Source organism: Macrotis lagotis, chromosome 7 (genome assembly GCF_037893015.1).
Source record: "Macrotis lagotis isolate mMagLag1 chromosome 7, bilby.v1.9.chrom.fasta, whole genome shotgun sequence".
Lineage (NCBI taxonomy): Eukaryota > Metazoa > Chordata > Mammalia > Peramelemorphia > Peramelidae > Macrotis > Macrotis lagotis.
Genome location: NC_133664.1, coordinates 70,192,917 through 70,216,620, shown reverse-complemented (window position 1 = coordinate 70,216,620; position 23,704 = coordinate 70,192,917). Strand labels below are relative to the sequence as shown.

Sequence of the window (23,704 nt, the reverse complement as noted above, 5' to 3'; positions counted from 1 at the left end):
GTGGAACAGAGTTTTGGTCTAAGTCAGGCCTGGTATCTACAAAGACTAATGGAAAGAGAATGCCATCTAATTGAAGTCAATGCAGAGAAGTCCATATTTCTCAAATTATAAAGTTCCAAATAGCAGGCAGCTAGGTGGTGCAGTGGATAGAGCACCGGCCCTGGAGTCAGGAGTACCTGAGTTCAAATCTGGTCTCAGACACTTAATAATTACCTAGCTGTGTGGCCTTGGGCAAGCCACTTAACCCCATTATTGCCTTGCAAAAGCTTAAAGAAAAGTTCCAAATCAGAGACATATGATCAGATCTATGCTTTTTCTTTCAGTACAAAAAAGTATACATTTTTAAAAAAATGTTTGATGAGAAAAGCATAAATTTGAAAATGAATCCAAGGATATATAGGCAACTTTAACAAAAGAAACATTGTAAATAGAATATTCTATAAAATCATATTACATCTAAAACAACAAATTTTATTAAGTGGCTATTCTGAATCTCACTAATATTTTCAATCTATTTGACTTAAATGAAATTTAATCTAATTTCAATATTTCAAAAATGTGCAGGATGAATAATTATTAAAACCTAACATTCCATCTCCTGTTTCCATGTTTTAGATTATCCCTCATCATGAGAGGTGAATACTTCCTGCATATATCTCATCTTTAACCTTTCAGAATTCTTGAATCTTCCTTAAAAACTCCACTCTGGTACCATCTCCTTTGTACAGTCTCCTTATATTTGTTAATACTTTGTTTCTCCCCAACCAGTTTTCATTGATCTGTGTATATGTTGCATAGGCCCCAATAAAATGGAAACTCATTGAGGATAGGAACTGTCTCCTATTCCCAGCCTAGGAAGACTGTCTTGTGCATAGGAAAACCTTAATAATTATTTCTTGAACTGAATTACAAAAGTTTCAGGATACCTGAACAAAAGAAAAAGTATTCTATTTAGTACATAAAACCTTAAATGTTGATGTCTAATTTTTATAAAATTAATATATAATTTAGGAAATGAAATAGTTATCAGTATATAATTTTGAACTTTTGTCTATAAAGAGAAAATCAAAATGAAAACAAGTCAAATTGAATTTCTGTAAGAAAACTAGGATTTTTTTTGCCAAACCAGGGAAACATTTTTAACCTTTCTCCTCTCTAATTCACTCTGTATATGGATGCCAAATAATCTTTCTAATCTGCCTACCTAAAGGATAACATTTAAACATATCCATGGGAACACCCCACCCCATACCATCCCACCTCATCTCTCACTTCTTGCTAACTTGTCCCAATCTGATCTTGTTTTCTCTCATAGGCAGAATTTCTTTTGTTTCTGAGATTATTCTCAGGATACTCTCCTTTCTTGGAATGTCTAACAAAATTCCACCTTTCCTTCAAGGTCTAGCTCAAATCCTACATTTTCATGACTCAGATTTTCATCATTAGCCTACAGTGATCTCTTTTTCACTCTGAATTCAGAGAAATTTCTTGTATTGTAAATTGTCTATTACCTTGTACTATTTAATGTGCATATGATATGTTATCTCTCCTTAACTATATTTTAAGTTCTTCAAAGGCAGGGTTTGTTCTAGAATATCTACAGGACAAGATACATATACTCAAAAACAGGATTACTACTACTTGTTAGAGAAAAATGGGAAAACAGAAGGGATTGCCAACAAATGAGGTGATCTTAATTTTAATACAGTTCAGACTATACATTTTCACACATCACCAATTCAGTCTTCATCTTTCCGTTTCCTATACCTACAGTATTGTTGGCTTTCAATTTCAATTAGGAAGACAAGGTCTTGCATTATACACTCAAAATCTAAAATTAAATTATTTTTAAAAAAGTTTTAGTCAAAAATTTTGCACATACAAGTTCCCTGTTAAAATTGTATGAATTGCTTTGTAGAATATTGAACAGATTTGGGGAGGAGTTGCCACTCAACTCAAATTTTTTAAAATCTTGGCAAACTTATGGGGCAGTTAGCTAGGAGACAAAGTGGATAGAGTGCCAGGTCTGGAGTTAGGAAGATGTCACCACAGACGTATTCTCCATGCATTAGAATGTCATCTCTTACGTGGCATGGACTGTGTTGAAGGCATATCCATTTGGTTGCCTCATCTTAAAGTGAAATACACATATAATTCTACCTCACCCAATATCCCTGTCTTCAAACAACCAGCACTCTAGTTCAGGACAAAATTATCACCTGGACTTTTTCAGAAGTCTGAAATTATCTGCCTCTAGTATTTCCTTTCTTCAACTTTTCTTTTTGTTTTTGCAAGGTGATGGGGTTAAGTGACTTGCCCAAGGTTACCTAGCTATGTAAATATTAAGTGTCTGAGGCCAGATTTGACCTCAGGTCTTCCTGACTCCAGGGCTAGTATTCTATTCACTGCCCCACCTAGCTGCCCCTCTTCTTCAACTTTTAACACAGTTTCCAAATTTATTGTTCTCATGTACAGTCCTGATCATTTCATTTTCTTGTTCAAGACTTTACCTTTTGAATGAGACAAAGTTCACAAGCTGTTATGCAAATCCTTCCAATTTGGATTTTGCTTTCCCTTCCTTTCCTTCCCTTTTCTCTCTTCTTTCTCACTCCTAAATCAAGAACATCATTTCTTGACTTCATGGTTAAACACTTCTGACTACCCTTTCTTCCCTACCATTGTCTTCTTTCTGGGTTTCAGGGTTACTGGTTCTCTGCCTGCTTTTTTTCCACTCTTTCTCAGTCTCCTTTGCTGGTTCAGCATCTCTATCACCTAGTATGACATATCCCTAGATTTTATCTTGGGATCTCTTCTCTCATTTGGTAATTTCATCAGCTCCAATAAGTTCAGTTAATCATTTCTATAGATGACTACCAGACCTGCATAGACAGACCTTGTTTTTCCTAAGACCAGGTGGCAATTTAGGAATGGATATTTAAAATTATCTCAAATTCATCATGTCAAAACCTAAGTGATTGTCCCTCCTCTTCTAAACTTCTCTTAATATGGTAGAGGGCACTGCCACCCTTCTAGTGACTTCGGTATCATCTTGGTATTTATTCTCAACTCCTCACTCTCACTTTGCCCTTATATACAATGAATTTCTAAATCTTGACTTTTCTATCTCCAAAACATCTATCATTCAATTTACATGGCCACCAACTCTATTTCAGACCGTCATCACTTCCTTCCTAGACTCTTACTTTCCCCAAAGGTGCCAAAATGTTTTTCCTTAAGTGCAGGTTTAACCACATCATTCCCCAATTCAATAAACTCCAGGAAGCTCTCACCTCCCTCTAGAAGAAAAAAGTAAACTTCTCTACTCATATACTTTAGTCCTTCATAATCTGCCTCCACCTTACACTTGAGTCTTATTCTACATTACCAGCCATCTTTGCCTGCTTTTCTTCACAATTGGCACCTCACCCTTCTCCTGTCCCTGCCTCTTTGCCTAGAATGTACTTATTACTCACTTCAACTTCCTAGCAGCCTTGGCTTTACTTCAGTTCTAGCACATGTGCATGTGCATATCTGCAGGCACTGTTTCAGTACTGGTCTTGTACTGACAGCACCAAGCACAATGTCTAGAACCAACTTTGTCAATACCAACTTTGGTTTATGTTATTGCCTTTTAAAATATGAGATATATGATATGATAATATAGGATAAGTAGGAATACTTGTGATTTCTAAATATAGAGATGGCACCAATTGCTAGGATCTGAGGCCTGACCTGACTGTGGAGAGAGTGGAGAGGCAAGCCAGTGCCTACACTGTTAGCATGCTAGATGGTGGGAGAGCTAGCTTGGAGAGCTGCCAAGGCTGGGCATTCTTCTATCCCAACTCTGAAAGGGATCTCATCCATTGGTATAAAATCAAGGACCAAAGAGGCACCCTCTTAAAGGGGAAGGTAATATACCACTTGCCAGCTTAGCTCTTTTTCACTAAATGTTGGTTACACAAGGACAATCACAAATAGCAAATGTTGAATAAACTCATGTATCCAAATGGACCGCAAACAGAAAAAGAAGGTATAAAGATTAGAATATACAAATCAATACAAGAGCAAATCAGTTCAACTGGGAGTGAGATAAAACTGACCTCCAAATCAGAAGGAAAAGAATAACCTCACCCAGAGGAGGTCCAATCTGGTATTCTTTTGAATTTAAACCAAACTGAAAAGCAAGACGGGTCCAGATTTTCCATACATTTCTGTCTTTCTAAAGTCAGTGAGAGGGTGACTGACTGGTTCTCTCCTCTCCTCCCCTCCCCTCCCCTCCCCTCCCCTCCCCTCCCCTCCTCTCCTCTCCTCTCCTCTCTCTCTCACCTTCTCATTTCTCTTCTCTTTGGAACGTCTTCCATCCACATATCTCACCAAAGCAGCCTTGTAAGTCTCAGTAAGTCTCAATCAAGTATGGAGCATCAAGTTCAAAGTCTGGCCACCCTATGGAATCACACTTCTCTCACACATGGTATACAGCACTGCCGGCAGGGGTGGGTGGGGGAAATGGTGGGGGGGGAGCGGTAGGTCCAGCTAACACCCACACTTGTTGCATAGAAGGATTCTTAAGTAGTGATTATATAATTGTATTACCCTGATACTCATGACTCCTATCATGATATTCAGACTCAGAAGAATCTGGGAGCAGACTTATTCTAAAGTCTAAGTGATCAGCACATTCATTTCTACTTGATCCCTGGATAGAGATAGTAATACTTTTATTTTTGTTTTTTTGTTTTTGCAAAGCAAATGGCTTGCCCAAGGCCACACAGCTAGGTAATTATTAAGTGTCAGAGGCAGGATTTGAACTCGGGTACTCCTGACCCCAGGGTCGGTGCTCTATCCACTGTGCCACCTAGCTGCCCCGATAGTAAGACACAACTACTTTAGCCTAAGGTAATTCTGACTCACATTCACACATTACTCTAGGGTGGATGTGGTATTTTCCTACACCAAGTTTCTATTATGAGCTGTAAGAATAATGCTGATTTCCATTTTACAGAGAAGAGAACTATGATTCAGAGAGGTAAATGATTTGTCAACTATCAGACGTAAAGTCTGTTCCTAGGAGTCAAATTCAGGTTCTTTGGATTCCAGTCTCAATCTGCACTTCATCCTTAATCCTTCAAACTTAAAGAGTAGAAATGGAGCACCCTCCTTAAAAAGTGATGAGTTAGTTTCACAGAAAATGTGAATATTAAGCTATTTTAAGTATTATGTACATCTGGGGTGTCTAGGTGGCACAGTGGATAGAGCACCAGCCCTGGAGTCAGGAATACTTGAATTCAAATCCGGCCTCAGACACTTAATAATTACCTAGCTGTGTGGCCTTGGGCAAGCCAATTAACCCCATTGCTTGCAAAAACCTAAAAAAAAGTATTATGTACATCTTTGCAAGAGCATACTTTGATTTCAATATAAAAATATATTTAGAGATTTCTAATAAACTTTCTTTAATTTCAAAATAAGTTAGTAGTATTAAGGCATATTTTTTAAAAGGACAAAGAATGTCCTAATAACTAACTAATCAATTTGATAAGGAACAATGCCTAGCACAATGTTCTCAATGTTTTTTAAACCAGGTAATCAAAAGCCTTAAGAGATCAGAATGATGTATTCATTCAATTCATAAAGCATTTTCAAATAGTATGTTTTTTACAATCCTGAGGTATTGGTATTTTGTTTTCAGGAAAGAACTGGTGATAGAATATGTAAAATTAGAGAGAACACAATAGGGGAAGTGAAACAAAATAATACATTTTATGCATAACCCACAGTTTGAAATAAAAGGTCTTCCTATAGTTAGAGATTTTTTTTTCTTCCTTTCCATTTATGCTATGGTAAGATATAGGATAACAGCTAAAGAAACCTGGCAAACATCCATAAGAGAGAAGAGTAATCAAATAACTTTATTAATTGTTTCTATTTCGACTTTTATCTTCAAAGTTAATAATATAGGTGAAGGATCCAGGCATAAGCAAATAAACATGTATTTGCATTTCACAATTGAAAATATCTTGTTTCTTTCTTTAAAATAAACTATATATATATATATATATATATATATACATATATATATATATACACTTCATTCACTATTTAAAGAATATATGACTAATTGCATAGCTACTGGTTGAGAGGTATGTTTCTGTTGATCACATTATGCAATGCTGAGGTCACTGGCCTCTCTTATTCAGTCTCAGTGTTAATTTTCTGTCTATGTTAAAAGGTTCCTAGAGCAACATTTCCATTTACAATTATATGTGCTTAATTTCATTCAAGATATTCAAATGACTTCTATCATTCCAAGAAAATGAACTTTCCAGTAAGGCTAGCTTTAAAAGATTTTTACTTGACTTGAATTAACAATTTGATTATGAAGATTAAAAATATGGAGCAACTAATTGAACTGGTGTAGCAAATAAGGAATTTTTCATCATTGGTAAGTTTCCCTTAAATATTTACAAAAAAGAAACAAATAATTGCATACATTTAAAACAAATACCTCCATAGATTCTATTCCTGAATTAATGTACTCAATTACCACTAGAAATCAAAACTAATAAAGGTTTAGGTCTATAAAAGTTACCAAAAACAATGTTAACAGTAAAGCAAAATATTACTAGGGGTGTAGGGGTATGGAGTTTCTGGATACTGATGGCAAGATTTTGTTTATTTGTATTTTAAATACAAATACTATTTCTGACCTTTTAAATCAAAACATCAATAGGCAGCATATTATGGAAAAAAGAAAGAACATTCTAAAAAGTGATGCAAAACCAGTGATCAAAAAATCAATTGAAATTGTCTCATGAGAAATCAATTCACAAGAACAGATGAGTTATAAAATTAAATAAGACAAGTTCAAATACACTAGTTCAATTTAGTGATTTTAATAACAAAACATGATAAATTCTAGTAGGTTCTTGGTTTTATTCTAAAACATTTTGTTCAGTTAACCAGAAAACTTAATATTCATTCTTTAAAAATTATACCCAAATTGCTCAAATCTCTGCCACTAAACTGTTAGCTTCCATATTTATAAAACTTCTACTTGAATTTTTCTTCTTCACAAGTTGCTCTAATCTAATAAGCAAGCTGTATCTTATTCTCCTTACATGAAGGATTTCATTGAGTCTAGATTTTTTTGCCTGCTAATACTATTGCCAAATATTAGTAAAGAGAAGCCCTCCCCAAATGACAGAGCCACAAGGTGATAACTTTTTTGGTCATGGCAACTGTTGAAGAACAACTACTGGATCAGAAGATAGCTGCGGTACCCAGAAGAACATGTGCATAATGGATGGAGGCGAAGGATGAAATTGAAGCTCTCTGGAGGTGAAAAATACTATGAGTCAAATAATTCAAAAGAGATTCCCTTCTCCAAAGCCAGATGCAGGACAGAGAATACACAGACCAGTCATTTGAAAGGGAAACTCAGTTTACTCAACCAATGGTGCATCAAGTGTCATCAAGAAAGGAATTTGCAGAAGATACCAAAGCCTATGTGGAGTTCAAACTTCTGGTACTGCCTTCTTTTTTCAGAACTTTGAGTCACTAAAGGAAGTGAGACTCAAAATTGAACAATCATGTTACACTTGTCTTCAGACTTGCCATGCTGAAGGATATATTTAGGAAAAACAGTAGAGGATCTGCCAGAGTAGTTGTTGTTTAGTCCTGCTTACTGGCAGCCAAAGCAGTTCTTAACTGATTCAAATTGACTTGTTTCTAGGCTTTAAAATAATACTCAAGTTCAACCTGCAGATTTGCTCTGGGGTGGACAGAAGAGCTTGTTAGTGATACTACTTCACTGAGGACAGAACATTTTAAGAGTGGCCAGCAAGAGAAAAGCAAGAGGTTTTCTATAGGTATCATTGGCAGCCCTGTCTCTGGACCTTATCAGTCTTCATCAATGAATTTTGCCCCTGCTGAATCAGCATCTCCAGTGTACCTAGATATCAACTTAAGAAAGCACTCCTTGCCTTGTCTTGTTTATTATCCCCTCTCCCCTTCCCCCTCCCATTTACTGACTGTTTAGTAGCAAGAAAAGGAGACTTGAGTTTGATTGATTATACTTAAGTGAGGATCCTCCCTTAGACATCACTTCACTATTACCTTTTCAAATCTGAAACAGGCATAGCCTTGAGACACTTCTCAAGTTTTCAAGAGGCTAAAAATGACCTGAAGGACTGCTTCTGATTCCTTCTGAGACATTTTGAAAACATCTTTCTACCAGGTTATGATTCTTTTCAGGGCAAAATTTAAGAAGAAAACATTTTCAGAAATGCCCAAAATGATCTAGTTCACTGAAGCTAATTAAAGTTAATTAAATGGTTTTAATAGGCAACCTTTCAGAACATTTTGATAATTCAAATTTTTAAATTCAAATGTCAAGAATCCAAGAAGGGACAGTCATAAGAGAAAACCTATACCAAGTTGTCAATTTAAATTTAGAACCAGTTGCAAGAGAAAGGGAAATTTTGTAAGAATGTCTTTTTTATTATTTTAAAGCAAGAAAAAATCACTAATTTCTAGAATAAAGATGTGTCAAAGTGTCAACAGGAAGTATTACTTCTGCACAATGAAGAAAGATTGCAGAAGGATGCTGTTTGTGAACTGCTCTTCACAGTGTCAGGTGTCCACCACCCTCTGGTGAGGGGGATTAGTCTGGTGGTCAGAAGCTAGCTATGGCGCATTCTACCACCAGTCACATGCCAGAGCATGGGCCCAGGAGGGTGCATATAATGTATATAGCTTACCTTTAGAGAATAAGGTGGATGAGCACCAACAGATCAAGCTCCTAGACCCCACACCTCCAACAACACTGAAAAAGATCTTCAGATCTTTCTTGGTGCAGGAGGGACATCTTTTTAATCTTCTTGTGGTGGTAGTTTAGGCTTTTCCTGAGGAAGGAGAGAAGAGTAAGAAGTTACATTGGAGTAGTGGTTTATCTGGTCTGAGGTGACAATTGTGGCTTTTAATTTTGTCTTTGAAGAGGGTGACTCTAGTAACAAGTAATGACATTTCCTAGAGAATTTATTTTTCCTCCTTTCCACATTAAACTTATATACCTCTAGTATGTCCACTAAAAGAGCAGATGAGGGGCTTAGAAAGGGAAAGGAACAATTGAGGTTTGGGCAGTTCAAGTGGTCACACTTGAAATTAAACTCAAAATTCCACATGACCAAAGCAAATTCATTCAAAAGCAGTAGAGACAGGGGAAAAAATGGAAAGAGCCCCAAAGCACCTCTCTTTCAAAGTAATGATCCAAGCACTTGCCTGGCAAATGACAAAAGATAAAAACACAGCAAATTGTATTAGAAGCAAAAGAATAAGGAGTAGTCACCTGCAGACCAACTTATTGTCAACTGAATCTAAGTTTCCATGTCTTCTTTAAAAAGGATACAACATCTTTTACTGTCAGGGAGAGGACTCATTGGTTAGGGGTTGAATGTTCTACGTTACTGGAATCCCATTCAAAGATATGTGATGAAACAGGCAAATATTTTATAAAAATACTGATAATAACCTTACACAACATTATGGACACATAATTCAAAATGTGAAGCTGAGATAAATATACTACAAACGGCACAAGAAAACTATGACTTTTCAAAATAGTAGAAAATAAAGTTTTGGAACAAAGAACCCAAAAGTCACAGCATATTATCAAACTTTTAAGATAGGCAAAAAGGAGTAAGATATATTAATGCTGTATTGAATATCAAACTAATTTTTTAAAATTTCATTTTGGTAACATGGCAAGCTAGTTCAGATGACACACAAAAATTGTAAAGTTGTCTTACATCAGTAAATTACTCAAAAACTAACTTAGAACAAATATTAATAACACTAATAATAATAGTATTTCTGTAGTGTTTTAGAGTTTGTAAAGTTCTTAAATATTATCTCATTTTTATCTTCACGGCAATTCACTATGGAAGATAGGAACTATGATTGTCCCCACTTTATGAGGAAACTGAGGTACAAAGAGGTTAAGTGACTTGCCCAGGGTCAAAGAGCTAGCAGGAGTCTAAAGTTATATTTGACCTCACCTGTTCTTGATTCAGTCCACTGCACTATCTAGCTTCATCCCAAATACTGTGGGAGGAAAAGAGGGAGAAAAGGAACAACACTATTGTGTTGATTTGTCTTAAACACAGCAGATACAATAAATATTTGCTGAATTAATGTACTTATGGTTTTCATATGCCTTTTCATTTATTTCACCTAGCATAGTTCCATAAATGCCAAACTGACTGAATGTCTTTTTATGTCAAGAGAGAAAATGGGTCGATGATAGGCATAATCATTACAGAACAAATTCATTAAACTGGGCAACTTTTAGCTTTTCTTTTTGGAATCATTCACATTTAAAAAGGGATTTTAGAGCCAAATATAAACTTGCTTTTAACAATAATAATAAAAGTTAGAATTTTAACTTAAGACAAAAAAGTCACTGTAAAGACTAAAAATAATACATTAATATAAAATATTTAATTCTTCCCTGAAGTCCTGCTCTAAAACTTCCTCTTGGTTGAAGTCAAACTGAGTTCCAGGAACCCAGAATACTTGTGCCAAAAACCCAAGTTCTGCTAGTCTTTCTTAGCTGGAAAGATTTTGTTGCTAAAGGCAGAGTCTATGGAAATAGAGGCAGTCTTAACCCCTAACCATTAGATCAATTTTTGGCCAAGTCAACTTATAGATCTATAGGGATTACAATGTTTTGGTGTATAATTACCTTAATTAGAAAAAAATTATTGTGCTTCTGAACCATCAAAGTAAAATAAATAGAATTTAATTAAACGAATCAAGCTACTCCCTGTCAACAAACTAGACACTGAAGAAAGTGTTCTCTAGGTGTCAGTAGGCTACCATTTAGTGAATAGCCAACCCCCCCAAAAAACAACTAGTAAATAAGTAAATTATATTTTTATTTCTAATTTAATTTCCAAAGTTAATTTTTACAGATATTAAACTTTGATTATATGACTAAGCTGAATGAAAACTATTTACATTTCACTAAGTATGATTAAATTTTTGAATTGTACATTTCATATTAGAGATCCAACTTTAAATATTCTTTTTGTTAACACTTCTGATCAGAATAGAATGTCTTAACTGTTTGAAACAATAACTTAGGTAAAGGAAGTTTGAAGCAGAATTCATCAATTTCTTGATTCCTTTCTGTGGAAACAATTCCTGATCATTAGAAATAATTCTTTAAGAGAAGAGCTGGACAAAACAGAAGGTAATCTGCTCAGTGAGAACCCGTTAGATACATAACCCATATAATAGGCAAATAGAACCTGTAGAGGAGAGAACAAGCTTACTGAACAATCAGAGGGGGAATGAGGACCTACTCTGGGCAATAGGATCACAGGCTCTCTCAGCAGAACTCAACAGGGGACTGACAGCAGGAGCTTCCTCTTCATAAACAGTTGGCCCTTTGCCAAATTTTTACTAGCTGGAGAGATTAAGTAAGATTTACAAATTAGTATTAGATCCAGAGTTTTTAGTGTCCCCCTCCACTGGATCTGTAAACACTATTATTACATTCATGGGACTAACACTTCATTCTTTTCCTTTACTCACATAAAACTAGCAAAATGATAGTAGGGGATCTAAAAAATATTTCTTGTTTCCTCTTTTGGCATTTGTTCCTTCTCATCCCTTCCTCCCAATTCACTTATAAACTTCTAGATATGTATTTCTTTTGTCACTGATTTGCAGTGATTTCTCATGATTCTCAAAAGGTACATATTTCCCAACATTTCAATTTAGCAAGTACTGATTGAACATGTAAACAAAATGCTGTGCATTTTTTAACAGCTGCACCATTTTAATCTTGTCAACATTTACAATAACTTCTATCACTTGGATGATTAAGCTCATTTTCCTGCATTTAGGTCTTATGCTTTTTCTCTTTAAAAAATCAATAGTTAATAATATTATCATGATCACACATTCTGCATAGACATTTAGTGCTTTCCCATGCATTACTTTCATCTATTACTCATAAAATTCTGTGAGTGAGGTGAAGTATTATTTTTATTTTACATCCAAGGAAACTGAGTTAAGTGACTTTTTAAGGTCATAGAACAAGTAATAAGATTAGATCTTTTAATTCCCAGTCTAATGGTCTAACATTAAAGTTACATGTTTCAACACAGATAATGTGAAGTTACCTCCAATTATGTTACCAATTTGTTACATCATTTTGCTTATATATTCATAATATAAAAGCAAAATGACCAAGAATGCTGACTAGAAATCCACAGAAAGGTAACAAAAAGCAACACTACTGCCCATCAGGTTGACTTTTGGAAACCTATTCCCTTTATCTAATCCTACCTCATCAGCCATATCTTCTTTTGAAGATATCCTTTGATATTTTCTTACAATGTTTCCTGAGACCAAGCCTAGAGACTTATGAACTCCTTGTGACCAAAGAGTAAATATTCTCCTCCGATTATGCATGGCTTGATTGCTTGTTCATCTGTACTGTAGGCTCATTAAAATCAATACCCAAAGATTTTTGAGATTGGGAATAAAGTCTTCATTTTGAATAAAGTGATTTCTACCCCACTAATATGCATTCTCCCTCCGGCAGAGTGATCTTATTCCTATCAAGCTTCATAGGCATTGTGGGAAGCCCCTTCATGCTTTCAGACTTCTCTGGTATCATCTATATACAAGCTAAAAGGTCTTCTGAGATCTGCCCGCCTTCAAGGCAACAGAAGCCTGTGACACATCCAGCATGCTCTGGCATCTGTTCTGGGGGGCAAGAGCTCAGTTGGAAAGGCAGGCTGTGTCCAGAGTCCTGGAATCAGTTAAGTGTTATATTGCTTTTCACATTAGCAAATACAGCAGACTTCCTTGGATGATTAGGATGGAAAGAGTAACTGAGTAAGGTTCCAATGGGTGATGCTCCAGCCCTCCTTCAGGTCTAGTGTCTATTTAATGTCGAATGTACAAATTATATCAATTTATACCTCTTATTTTAGTAGCTGAGTTAGCAACTAATATAACAAGCAATTTTCTGTGAATTAAGAAGACTGGATTTTGCAGGCTAACATCTATTGAGAATTGAAAACTATTGTTCATTTTAATAAGCAGCTGATGATTCATGAAACTGCCTGTTTATCGTCCTAGCATTCCTATCTTGCATGGTCACTGCATAGTGATCTCTGAAATTTCTCTTAAATCTGAGAGTCCACCCCACAGCCCTAGGTTCCCTAAGAGCAGTCTTTATTTTTTCCTTTACCTTTTCAGTTTCTGGGAAGCATTCTTCCTTATTCTCTGGTGACCTTCTGTTGTCCTTTAGTATCAGTTCATTCAGACAATTCACTTTCACTCTCTAATGAAACATTAGATTGATGGCAAGGATTGATATTTGACTCTTTTAATCCCTGGGACATATGGGAGTTTAATAAACATTTTAAACACTTACTGACCAGAAGGCTGCATTCATTCATTTAAGTTTCAGGAAGAAACTGATGTTACTGAAGTCATTTGTGTCCAGGTGAGACTGACTGGCAGGCTTATATCAGGATGAGTTTTCATTTGAAAAGAGAGCTTCCTTAACCCTTGACCAATGTTTAATTGCCAGTGCATTTAAGAGGGAGTGACACTTGTGGGCATTTCCCCTTGACCCCAGTGATCTGTCACTCCTTCTGTAATAGCTGGGACCAGGAAGCCTGGTCCCAGCCTCCTCTGCAACAAAAGACTAGTGCCCCCCTGGCCTTATATGACAATGCTGTGTGTTTTCAAGGCCTGGAGGCTAGGGGCCTGGGGAAGTTGATAAATATTAATAGTGAGTTTGATAAGTTTGTTTTTATTTGGCCAACCTGCCCTATCAACTGTACATCATGTTTAATGTGTGCTTTTAACACAGTTTTCTTTACTTTTTGATTTATAAGATAGCTTTCATGTCATAACAAATAACTGTTAAAAGTGAAAAATATTTTTATTATATATTATTATATAATTATTCAATTATAATATATTATATATTTTATTGTATATTATTATATATTATTTTATTTTATTTTAATTATAGCACTTTAGTTTTTCATTTCCTTGACTATTAAGTTATCCTTTTTATAGAATATTAGCTTTTAAAATTAACCTTGCTTCCAAATTGTTTTTCCAATAAAAAATCATGTTGTTCTAACTTCTGAATTTAAACCTGAATTTCCATATATAGTCTTACATCTTCCATTATATGTTTAAATTTAGCTCTAATAGTCTCTTTTTTGCATCATTGAAGGTTTTAATATTCATAATTTAAAAATATAATAGCATCTAGTACAGAATTCTATTTTAATCAAAATTTAATCAGTGGATCTAATAGTCAACAATAGTATTTTCATACTTTTATGAATAGAAAGAAATGGCTCCTAAATGCTATAATGAATCATATAATCAGGTTGACTTAGATTCCAAAATTCCAAAACACTAGTTGACACTTAGTTGGATGGATTAATATATATTTTGATAAGAAGTAACAAGAATTAAAACTGTAATGTTTCCAAATGTCTTCCAAAAGGACTGCTATAGATTTACCAATTGATATCTTCATGTTTAGCTCTTTCATTTTGACCATTTTTAAGTAGAGAACAACATTAGATAAAGTTATATTCATTAGCAAAGCTGGGTAGAATAGTCACTTCTGTTGTGGCATTCTCTTAATTTTAGGATTTTTGTGCACCTTAACATAATTCTCCTAGAGTAGTTTATCTTTCTGAATCCCTTTTCTGTCTTTAGCAGCCTATTTTATGAAAATGAGAGGGGTTACTAATTTCCCAAATGATACTATGTATTGCTAATCAGAAAGAATTACTTTAAATTTTTTTTATTCTAAAATGTGAGGTAATACAGTTAAGTAATAACAAGTAGTAAAGTTATGTGCCACAATTAACCACGTAATATCAGTTTTCTTTTTAAAAGTAGGTTGGAGGATCATTCCATGAAGGATTTGTTCGGTAATTCTAACCACTGTGGAATCCATCTTATAGTCTAAACTCTGAAGAAGAAAACAAAAAAGCTAAATTTAAGCAAGCCAATTTTGGGGAAGGAAAAAAAATTGTCATAAATACAATTCTAAAGTTCTTTAATGTTTACTATATGTACTATCATAGAATTTTTACAGCAGGAAAGAATCTTATGAGATCATTTAGCCAACCTGTTCATTTTGTGGATTGGGAAGGCAATACAGAAACACATTGATCAACCTGTCAAAGCTATATAGTTGCTTGGTTGCAAGGCTAGAATAATTCTTTTTACTGCTATAATTCTTTGGACTCTTAAGACTAAAGGATTCTGGTATATTACTAACAGAGAAGGAAGAAATTATATATATATATGTATATATATACACACACACATATATATATAAACAGTTTAATTTAGATTTTCAGTGAAAAAATTTCACTAGAGGATCAAATTAAAATACGTTTACTATAAGAAAAGATTTGTAGCTCAAATTATGAAACTTTTATATACATAGGACTTCACAACAAATTTTTAGAAGATTTTCTTAGTGTTACTCTTTTTTTATTTCCTAAAAATCACAAGTAACTAAATTTTTATCTGATAATCACTTCCCAAGAAAAGGAAATAAATCCTATTTATTCTTACATATCTTTCAGTGCTTAAATCCATGAAAATTATTGAGCACGCCGAATTTTTCATCTTCTTTATTTTAAGACAGATTTTTATACTTTACAACACTTTGAAATGGTTGAAAGCTGTTCATAAGGAGAAAAAATTGAGTAAGACTAACAGAAGAGAGCAGAACAGTAAGCCCCATAATTTTTGATTGTTTAAAGAGGTAATAAATGTTTCCTAATTTTTGAAGGCCAAAGGACTACAGAGGTCATCTACTCTTATATTCTACTTCATGTAAGCATCAATTCCCTCTATAATATACCTCAGAGATGATTTCCAGTCTCTCTCCAAATAAGTCCAGTAACAGGAAAGGACATTTATCTGAGGAGATAGGAAGGTATCTCTCTCCCAGTTTTCTATCTCCTCCTCTCCAGGCCAAACACTACACTTCATTTATTTTCCGCTAAGGCAGTGGTTTCAAATATCACAAACGAAGAGTTGTCTAAGCTAGTCTAGAGGACTAGGTTTTATATTAAGTGACTTGCCCAGGATCACACAGGAAGCAAAATACAGAACCAGGATTCAAACTGTGGTCTTTTAAGTTCAAATCCAATATGCTTCCTTTTACATGGCACTTTCTCATCATCTTGGTTGTTCTACTCTGAACAAAGCAGTATTTGCAAGTTTCCTATTTCTGAACATATATTCATAACATATGTTATGTTTCTTCAAAAAACAAAAGGTTCTATAACCAGATCTGCAAATTCTTCTAGTAAATCCCTCTTATTCTATAAGATTAAACTTAAAACAGCACTCAGCTGGTAAACATTTCTTCACCCCTCTCTTCTAGTCTTCTAGATTGCTCAAAGAAGATGGAAGCCAGAGAAATTTAGAAGTCTTATTTTCTTTTGTCATCTTTTAGCATTAAGCCATATATGGTGTTTTGGATCCCTAAAAGTGTTTTTTATTCTTAGCATTTTTTTTTTACGTTTTGGCAAGGCAAATGGGGTTAAGTGGCTTGGCCAAGGCCACACAGCTAAGCAATTATTAGGTGTCTGGGGTTAGATTTGAACTCAGGTACTCCTGACTCCAGGGCCAGTGCTCTATCCACTGCGCCACCTAGCTGCCCCCTATTCTTAGTATTCTTTGTATTTTCTCTGATAATTTGAGATCTAATTTTTCTAACACTTTATCTTATAGGTTCCTGTCATTATTTTGAAGGTATTGTCTTATTTTAGAGATTGCATTTACCCTTTAAAAATCATTGAATATATCTGTATACTGATTTCTTCACCTCCAGTCCTTTTCTCCCATATTATGATAATTTATAGGAATATGGTCAGATTAGTGGGTTTCAAGAGATCACAAAAAAGGGGGAAAAGACTCACATCTACAAGAATGTTTACAGCAGCTCTTTTTTGTGGCAGAAAACTGGAAATTAAGGGGATGCCCAATAAGTTGTTGTATATGAATGCAATGGAATATTTATTATTACTCTATAAGAAAGGATGAGCAGGCAGATTTCAGAAAAAACTTGGAAAGACTTACATGAACTGATGCTAAGTGAAGTGAACAGAACCAGGAGAACACTGTACACCTTAATAGCATCATTGTGTGATGATCAGTTATCATTGACTTAGAACTTCTCAATCAAAGGCAAGTCCAAAAGAATTATGATGAAAAATATCATCCACATCCAGAGAAAAAGCTATGTAATCTGAATGAGGACCAAAACTTTACAAAAATGTTAAAAATTATCTTTAGATATAATTGAAAAATATGTAATAAAAATAAAACAAATAAAAATAAAAATGTGGGGGTAGCTAGGTGGCACAGTGGACAGAGCACTGGCCCTGGATTCAGGAGGATCTGAGTTCAAATCCAGCCTTTGAGAAGTAATAATCACCTAGCTGTGTGACCCTGGGTAAGTCACTTATCCTCACTGCCTTACAATAATTAAAAAAAGAATAAAAAATAAACTTATAAAAAGAACAATGGATTTCAAAATTCCCCATCTTTCTTTATTCATGTTCACTGATACATATAATCTCATGGGCCTGAGTTTTCTTTCCTGCTAAAAAAAAAAAAGTTCAGAGAAAAGAACTGACATAATTAGGATAAATAATGTTCTACCCTAATGTCGGTGAAGTAAAAGTGAAAATAACTAGTACACACTCGGCCACCACAGCAGGCATACTTCCCATCTCTCTGCCTTTAGTGACTTACAGGACCTTCCCCACCATGCTTCCACTCTCCCTTCCATTGACCTCCAAGGAAGCAGAGATGCCTCTCTATGACCACACAGGTGCTTGGCTACCTTCCTGATTGGGACTACTCCCCTCTCCACATAGTAAGGCAGCCCAATGAGCTTCCCAAGCTGTGTCCTTCATAGGGCCACCTGAGGTTTTCCATGACACTCCCCTACATCCTCCGTCCCACCAGGGTAGGCAGCTATTTATGTTCCTGTCTCCTCTGAGCAAACACAAGTTTCTGGACAGCAGGGATTTTTTCATTTTTCTTCACATTCCTGGCCCCTGACTCATATTAGGTCCTTTCTAAATGCTCACACTTGCTCGCTCTCTCTCCACCTCCCCCTCCCACCCTCTTTCATACTTCAGAATTTACAGGTGGCATTGAGGTATTTTTCTCTCTCGCCCTCAAATCTCCTTTTATAGTTCTCTTGATCAGGTCAGAGTGTCACCTTCCAACCATGCCTTTCTTAGTCCTCCTAACAGACATAGATCTGCCCCTTGTACAGATTGGTATTTCAAGTCAGGTCAACCTGCCCATAAAGACCCCTTTGGACCCAGCTCATTATTCCCCAGTCTTCTTTTTCTTCACTTCTCTTACTAGTTCCTTCCTTTTCCACTCAGGGGATAGATGCTCCTTGAGGACAAGGTTATTTCTTATTTTGTTTGTTTCCTTAGTACCCAACACATAATAGTAGATAACAAGAAAATGATTGTTGGGTTGGATAAGACTTTCAGTATCACTAGGTTTTTTGCTACTGGATTAATTTGCTTCCATTTGCCAAGCAGAGATGGTCAATGATAAATCCTTCCAGCCTCTGTCGGTCATGTCTTAGATTGCTACTACAGATAGAGATAGCCCCTTTCCAGGGAACCTTATCTACCTTCAATTGTGGTCATACTCATCAAAATGTGGTCCCTAACCACCTGGCTAATAGAAGGTTTCTCTGTACCTAAGAGTACCTGTGGAGATTTTCTGCTGTTCTGTAAAATGAGAGGTGCTGCTTCTTCACAAACCCATATTTATCCTCTATGGTAAAGGACTCATACCTGTTGTATAGGACCCCATGGTTGAGAGTTTCTCCCTGGCTTCTTCTTCATGGATTATTTCATCCCATCTGTTCAGTAACTCTTCATCCTGATAAACTGGAACAGAGACAGGCATTCTTCAAACCCTTAATATTCTCCTTTAGCAAGGAGAACAACTTTTACTATAGTTCATCAGGAAGATACTCATATCATAAGCCCTGAATTTGAACATGACCAGATCATTTCTTCAGTTATCATACTTCCTGATCTCAAGTAAAAACTTTTTTCTTTCCTGGAATACTTTGAAAACTTCCCCTAAAAGTGTCTGCTTGTTTCTGCTAAGGCTAATGGTCACAGAGGCTTTGGTAATGTTATTTCTTAAGTTGGCTCTGTTTGCTTATGCCTCTCTTCTTCCAGTTTAGGGGAGATCCTATATATTACTTCCAATCCTTCTTCCTGTCCTTCATTCTGTGCATTACTAGAAATCTCTTTTTTTCTGATATTTTTTCATATCATACGTTTTCCTTAAACCTGCTAATCCATTCAGGGTCTAACAACTGACTGTTTATAGACTCTGGTTCAACCTCTCATCTTTTTGAAAATATTGACAAGAATATTCCAAAATCTCCTCTTCATATCTTTATCTTTTTCTCCTAGACTCTTTCTATTGCCAAGCTTACTGGCTTTAGAATACACAATCTAGCACACACTTTGGAAAGGCCCCACTTCTATTCTGCAAGGGTTAGGCTGAACCTAGGCTTGACTTACCTAGAATGCCTTCCTCCTAAACTGAAATTGATTCTATTGTCCAAAGTGGGCTGGCCTGCCCTGGGTACAAACAAGGGAGAAGATTCCTCTGACTTTGTCTCTCAGAAGGGAGGGCAAGACTTATTTTTGTGGCTTAGAGTGGACTTTTTGACTAGGGGAAAATTTTGAAGTGACCCTAACACCTGCAATTTCAAAGAATAATTTAAGATTATAGGGACCTTTAAGTATTAAGTAACTAAAAATGTTATAGATTCAGTGTCAAAGAATATTAATGGATTTTACTGATTTTTAAGTGCCTAAAGGTGAACAAGTCAGTTTTGGGGCAGTGTTAGAATTTTGTTTTTTACTACATATTTTCTATTAAAATTGCATGAATCTGTATATTTGTGAATTATTTATACAAATAATTTGCACTATAACTTTGTTTTGCTTGTATGCATGTTCTTAAGCTCCTAAGGAGCCCCGAAGAACATTACACTAGCGCTAAAAAAAAGTGAATAATGATCCTGATCTTTTCATTTCTGAATAAGATAGGATGTGGTACATGGGAGAGTAGTTTAAAGGCATGTTTGACAACATGTCTTTTATGTGGCTGGTTTATAGAAAAGGAGTGTAAATTAGCTAATGCATAAAAAATGCACAGATACTCTGAAAGAGAATGTCTGTAATGAATCAGTATGAATTGGTTCATATGCAAATACAAATTTCTCAAGCAACCCACAAAATCCAATCCTCTGTATATATGCAATTTTCTATCAGCACTAATGGGGCATCTTTCTATTCCAAATCAAATATAACCTTTATGCTTTATAATCAATATTTTTCTCCTCATTTATAAGTATGGCACACTCTTGATATGTTTTTCCATGCCTTAGTATTTTCCCTGCTATTAGGCAGTTAAGATATACATTAAAAAAATGACTGAAATTTTGGAGTCTTATATACTCAACAAATTCTACAGTATTCATTAACTTAAGGATAAACAAAATAGAGATGAGAAATCCAATTCTTTTCCAATAGCTATATATGAGTGTATCTGGTCTGGATGCCATTTCAGCAACAAATTTTTTAACTCTATTAGTTGACTTAATATATTTTCACATAAGACATTTTAATGAAAGAATGGCTGAAATTTTTATTAAGTTACATTATTCTGTATATATTCTATTTTTAAAGTTTTTAATATGATCACTAGATTTTTTAAGAAAAAATCTATAACTCATCTGTAACTCTTCAAGAATTCGATGCTTTGTTCTTATTCACTCTCATATAGTCACATACAACCTTTTTGTTAACACATATTCACATGAGCAATATAGATCTGCTTTAATTAGTAGTTTCACTAATTTTTAAAAAACTTCCACCCTCAAATAATTCTCAGACCTGTGAGTCACTTTAGGATAACAATATTCAAGAAGCCCCCCCCCCCAAATTTAGGAATTCTATGGCAAATCATACATTCTGTATGTTAAAATGGGCTTTATCACTGCTAAGAAAATGAAATTTGATATTTTTGTTAGGTAACCCAAAAATAGAAGGCTGTTCTGCTTTGCTTAGATCGACAATTTCCAGATTTGCCTTGCTACCTCTTCTTAATTTATCCAATAAAGATCCTACCATAAACAAAGTTTTCTAATAGGAGATGAATGTCCTGGGATATTTTATACTTGAGCATTATAGTAAAATTTTTTCCTCCTTAGTGATTATCCACCTTAATCAGTTATTCAGTCATATATAATTGTCCTTTCCACAATCCTAACTGTAAGTCCATAAAAACAATTAGATTTTTCTTTTACATCCTAATATCTTATTTCTCTCTCCTTCCCTCCCTTCCTCCCTTCCTTCCTTCCCTTCCTCACTCTTTCCATCTTTCGTTTGTTGTAATAGTTCAAATTAATTTAGTTACAGTTCATGCCTGAAGATATGCAGAAACTTGACTCTTAGTTGTATATTTGCAATTTTTTTTACTGTATGCCCCAAACTGCTATGTCATATATGGTCCTGCACCATCTATTTTCTTGTGTGACTCTTTCAAAGCTTTATATGTGAGGGCTGGAATAAACTCACCCCCAAACACTCTATTAGGGAGAAGGAAGGAAGTGTCTCCCCCTCAGCAAGATACAAGGAAGTTGCCTGGGTCTACAATCCAAAGTGTATTGCTTATCTTACTTGCTAGTCCAATAACTCTGTTCGAGGACTACATGGAAAAGTATAAATCCAGAAATCACCCCAAATTAAATTTCATATGCTGATAATGAAATATTTTACAACTGGTTAAAGCATTTAAACATTGAATTTATACTTATCTGACTTTTAACATGACTTGCATATCATACTAAGAGAAGATGGAACAAGCATCATAACTTTGATAGTTATGATGTTAATAACTGAAGATTCAGCTATTGTTCTTAGAATTTCCCAGAAGTGCATGTAATAGAGTAAGTTTATAAAAATTATCTTTGAGTCTGATTTGACCTGAAGCCTAGGGTCTTAACTTCTATTAGCACAGTGAGTTTATAACTTCCTTAATACAAAAAAATGCTGTATACCACAAAAGCAAAAAAAAAAAACCCCAAACAAACCAAAACTGATAGTTATCAGTTATAATGTTAAATAGCTAGGAAAACTGAGATAAATTGACCCTAAGCAGATGCACAAAAGTAAAAAAACAACAAAAACAACACATCCAAATGGTAACCATGAGAGCAGAATGCTTAAGTTGCTAAAACTAAAACTAGGATAGTGTTGGGACAAGGCCTCCATGTTCATTCTTAGGAAATTTAAGACTGTATAAGGATAGCAAATGCTTCCTGGAAATTCATTCCACAGAATTCTGAACCCAGACTATTTTTGAATACTCTAAGAATATAACACTCTGAACTTGCAAAATGTGAGGGGTCTGTACTGTCCACTTATCTCTTTCTTACTACCCCTGATGCTATAATCCCTTGCAACATCCTGCTAGCCATTAAGACCTGACAAATCTTAGAACTTGATCAGGCTTAACCAATTGTGAGGTGGTAGCATTCTCTGATAAGAGCACAAGTTGTCACATAAGTTCGAGAACAGAATAGTGAGGAGACACCATCTGCTAGTGGGCTGAATATTGCCAGATAGTAATTCATCAGAAAATCCACCAAGTCTGGAGAAAATGAACCAGCTTCCCAGTACTAATTGTTTTCACCTATGAAAAGAGACCATAATAACCCCTATAGAGGTTAAGGGGAAAAATGTTGAGAAAGAGAAATTTTTTTAGAACAAGAATGTATGGGTATATGGGGAAAGTGACCTAAGTTTGGTGAAAATATGATATAACCAAATTATTTAAGCATTGAGGATCACTAATGCATAATGGGAAAAATATGGGAGGCAAGTAGAGTTACTTGAGTGCATAAATAAAATGTTTGGTGTTATATAATGTTTTCAGTTCAAGTATTTTCTGTTTTTTTTTGTTAGAGTTTTTTGCAACTTTAGTTCAGCACAGTTTTTAATGTTTGCTTATGTTTTCCCATAAAACTATTATGACAATGGATTTTAAATCTTTTATTTTTAAAAAGGCTTATGGCATTCTTGGATAATAGAATGACTATTTGTAAGAGAAATTAAAGAAAAAACAAGAAGCTTCATGACAACAAGTACAAACAATATTTATTCAGGAATAAGGAATATTTGTGCTTAAAACAACTAAACCATTCTGTCTAATTATTATAGCACAAACTAGTACTAATAAAATATGATTTTAACTATACAACTGTTTTAAAGACAAATTTAATGACAAAATAAAAACTTAAAATTGATCATACACTTATCTCATATACTATCTGAAGTCAGTCACTCAAGTATAGCTGATATGAACTAGTTTATATTTATATTGTAATTGTCAATATAATTGATTCTTAATCCATAAAAGCATTCTTTTTTATTATTTATATTTAAGTCATTTAAATAATCAAAAGTTAAGATAAATCAGTTATATTCCTATTTGGAAATGTGAGAAAATAAAATTATGGTGATTTTACATAAATATAGTTAAAATGAAATTTTCT

General features: G+C 34.7%; 1 protein-coding gene across 12 annotated transcripts in view; it reads right to left on the bottom strand.

Moving 5' to 3' along the window:
* The window catches only part of ZEB1 (zinc finger E-box binding homeobox 1), a 192,440-nt gene that overhangs the window by 120,605 nt on the left and 48,131 nt on the right, over positions 1–23,704 (bottom strand). For 4 of the 12 annotated variants that reach the window (XR_012469986.1, XR_012469987.1, XM_074193096.1 and 1 more), the window contains 2 exons: positions 18,912–19,007; positions 8,760–8,903 (listed from right to left, as the gene is read on the bottom strand). The exons of 3 other annotated variants lie outside the window; for them this stretch is intronic. The gene's annotated coding sequence lies outside the window, so the exon portion shown is untranslated. 5 more of the 12 variants (XM_074193099.1, XM_074193102.1, XM_074193100.1 and 2 more) reach the window with 5 other exon arrangements.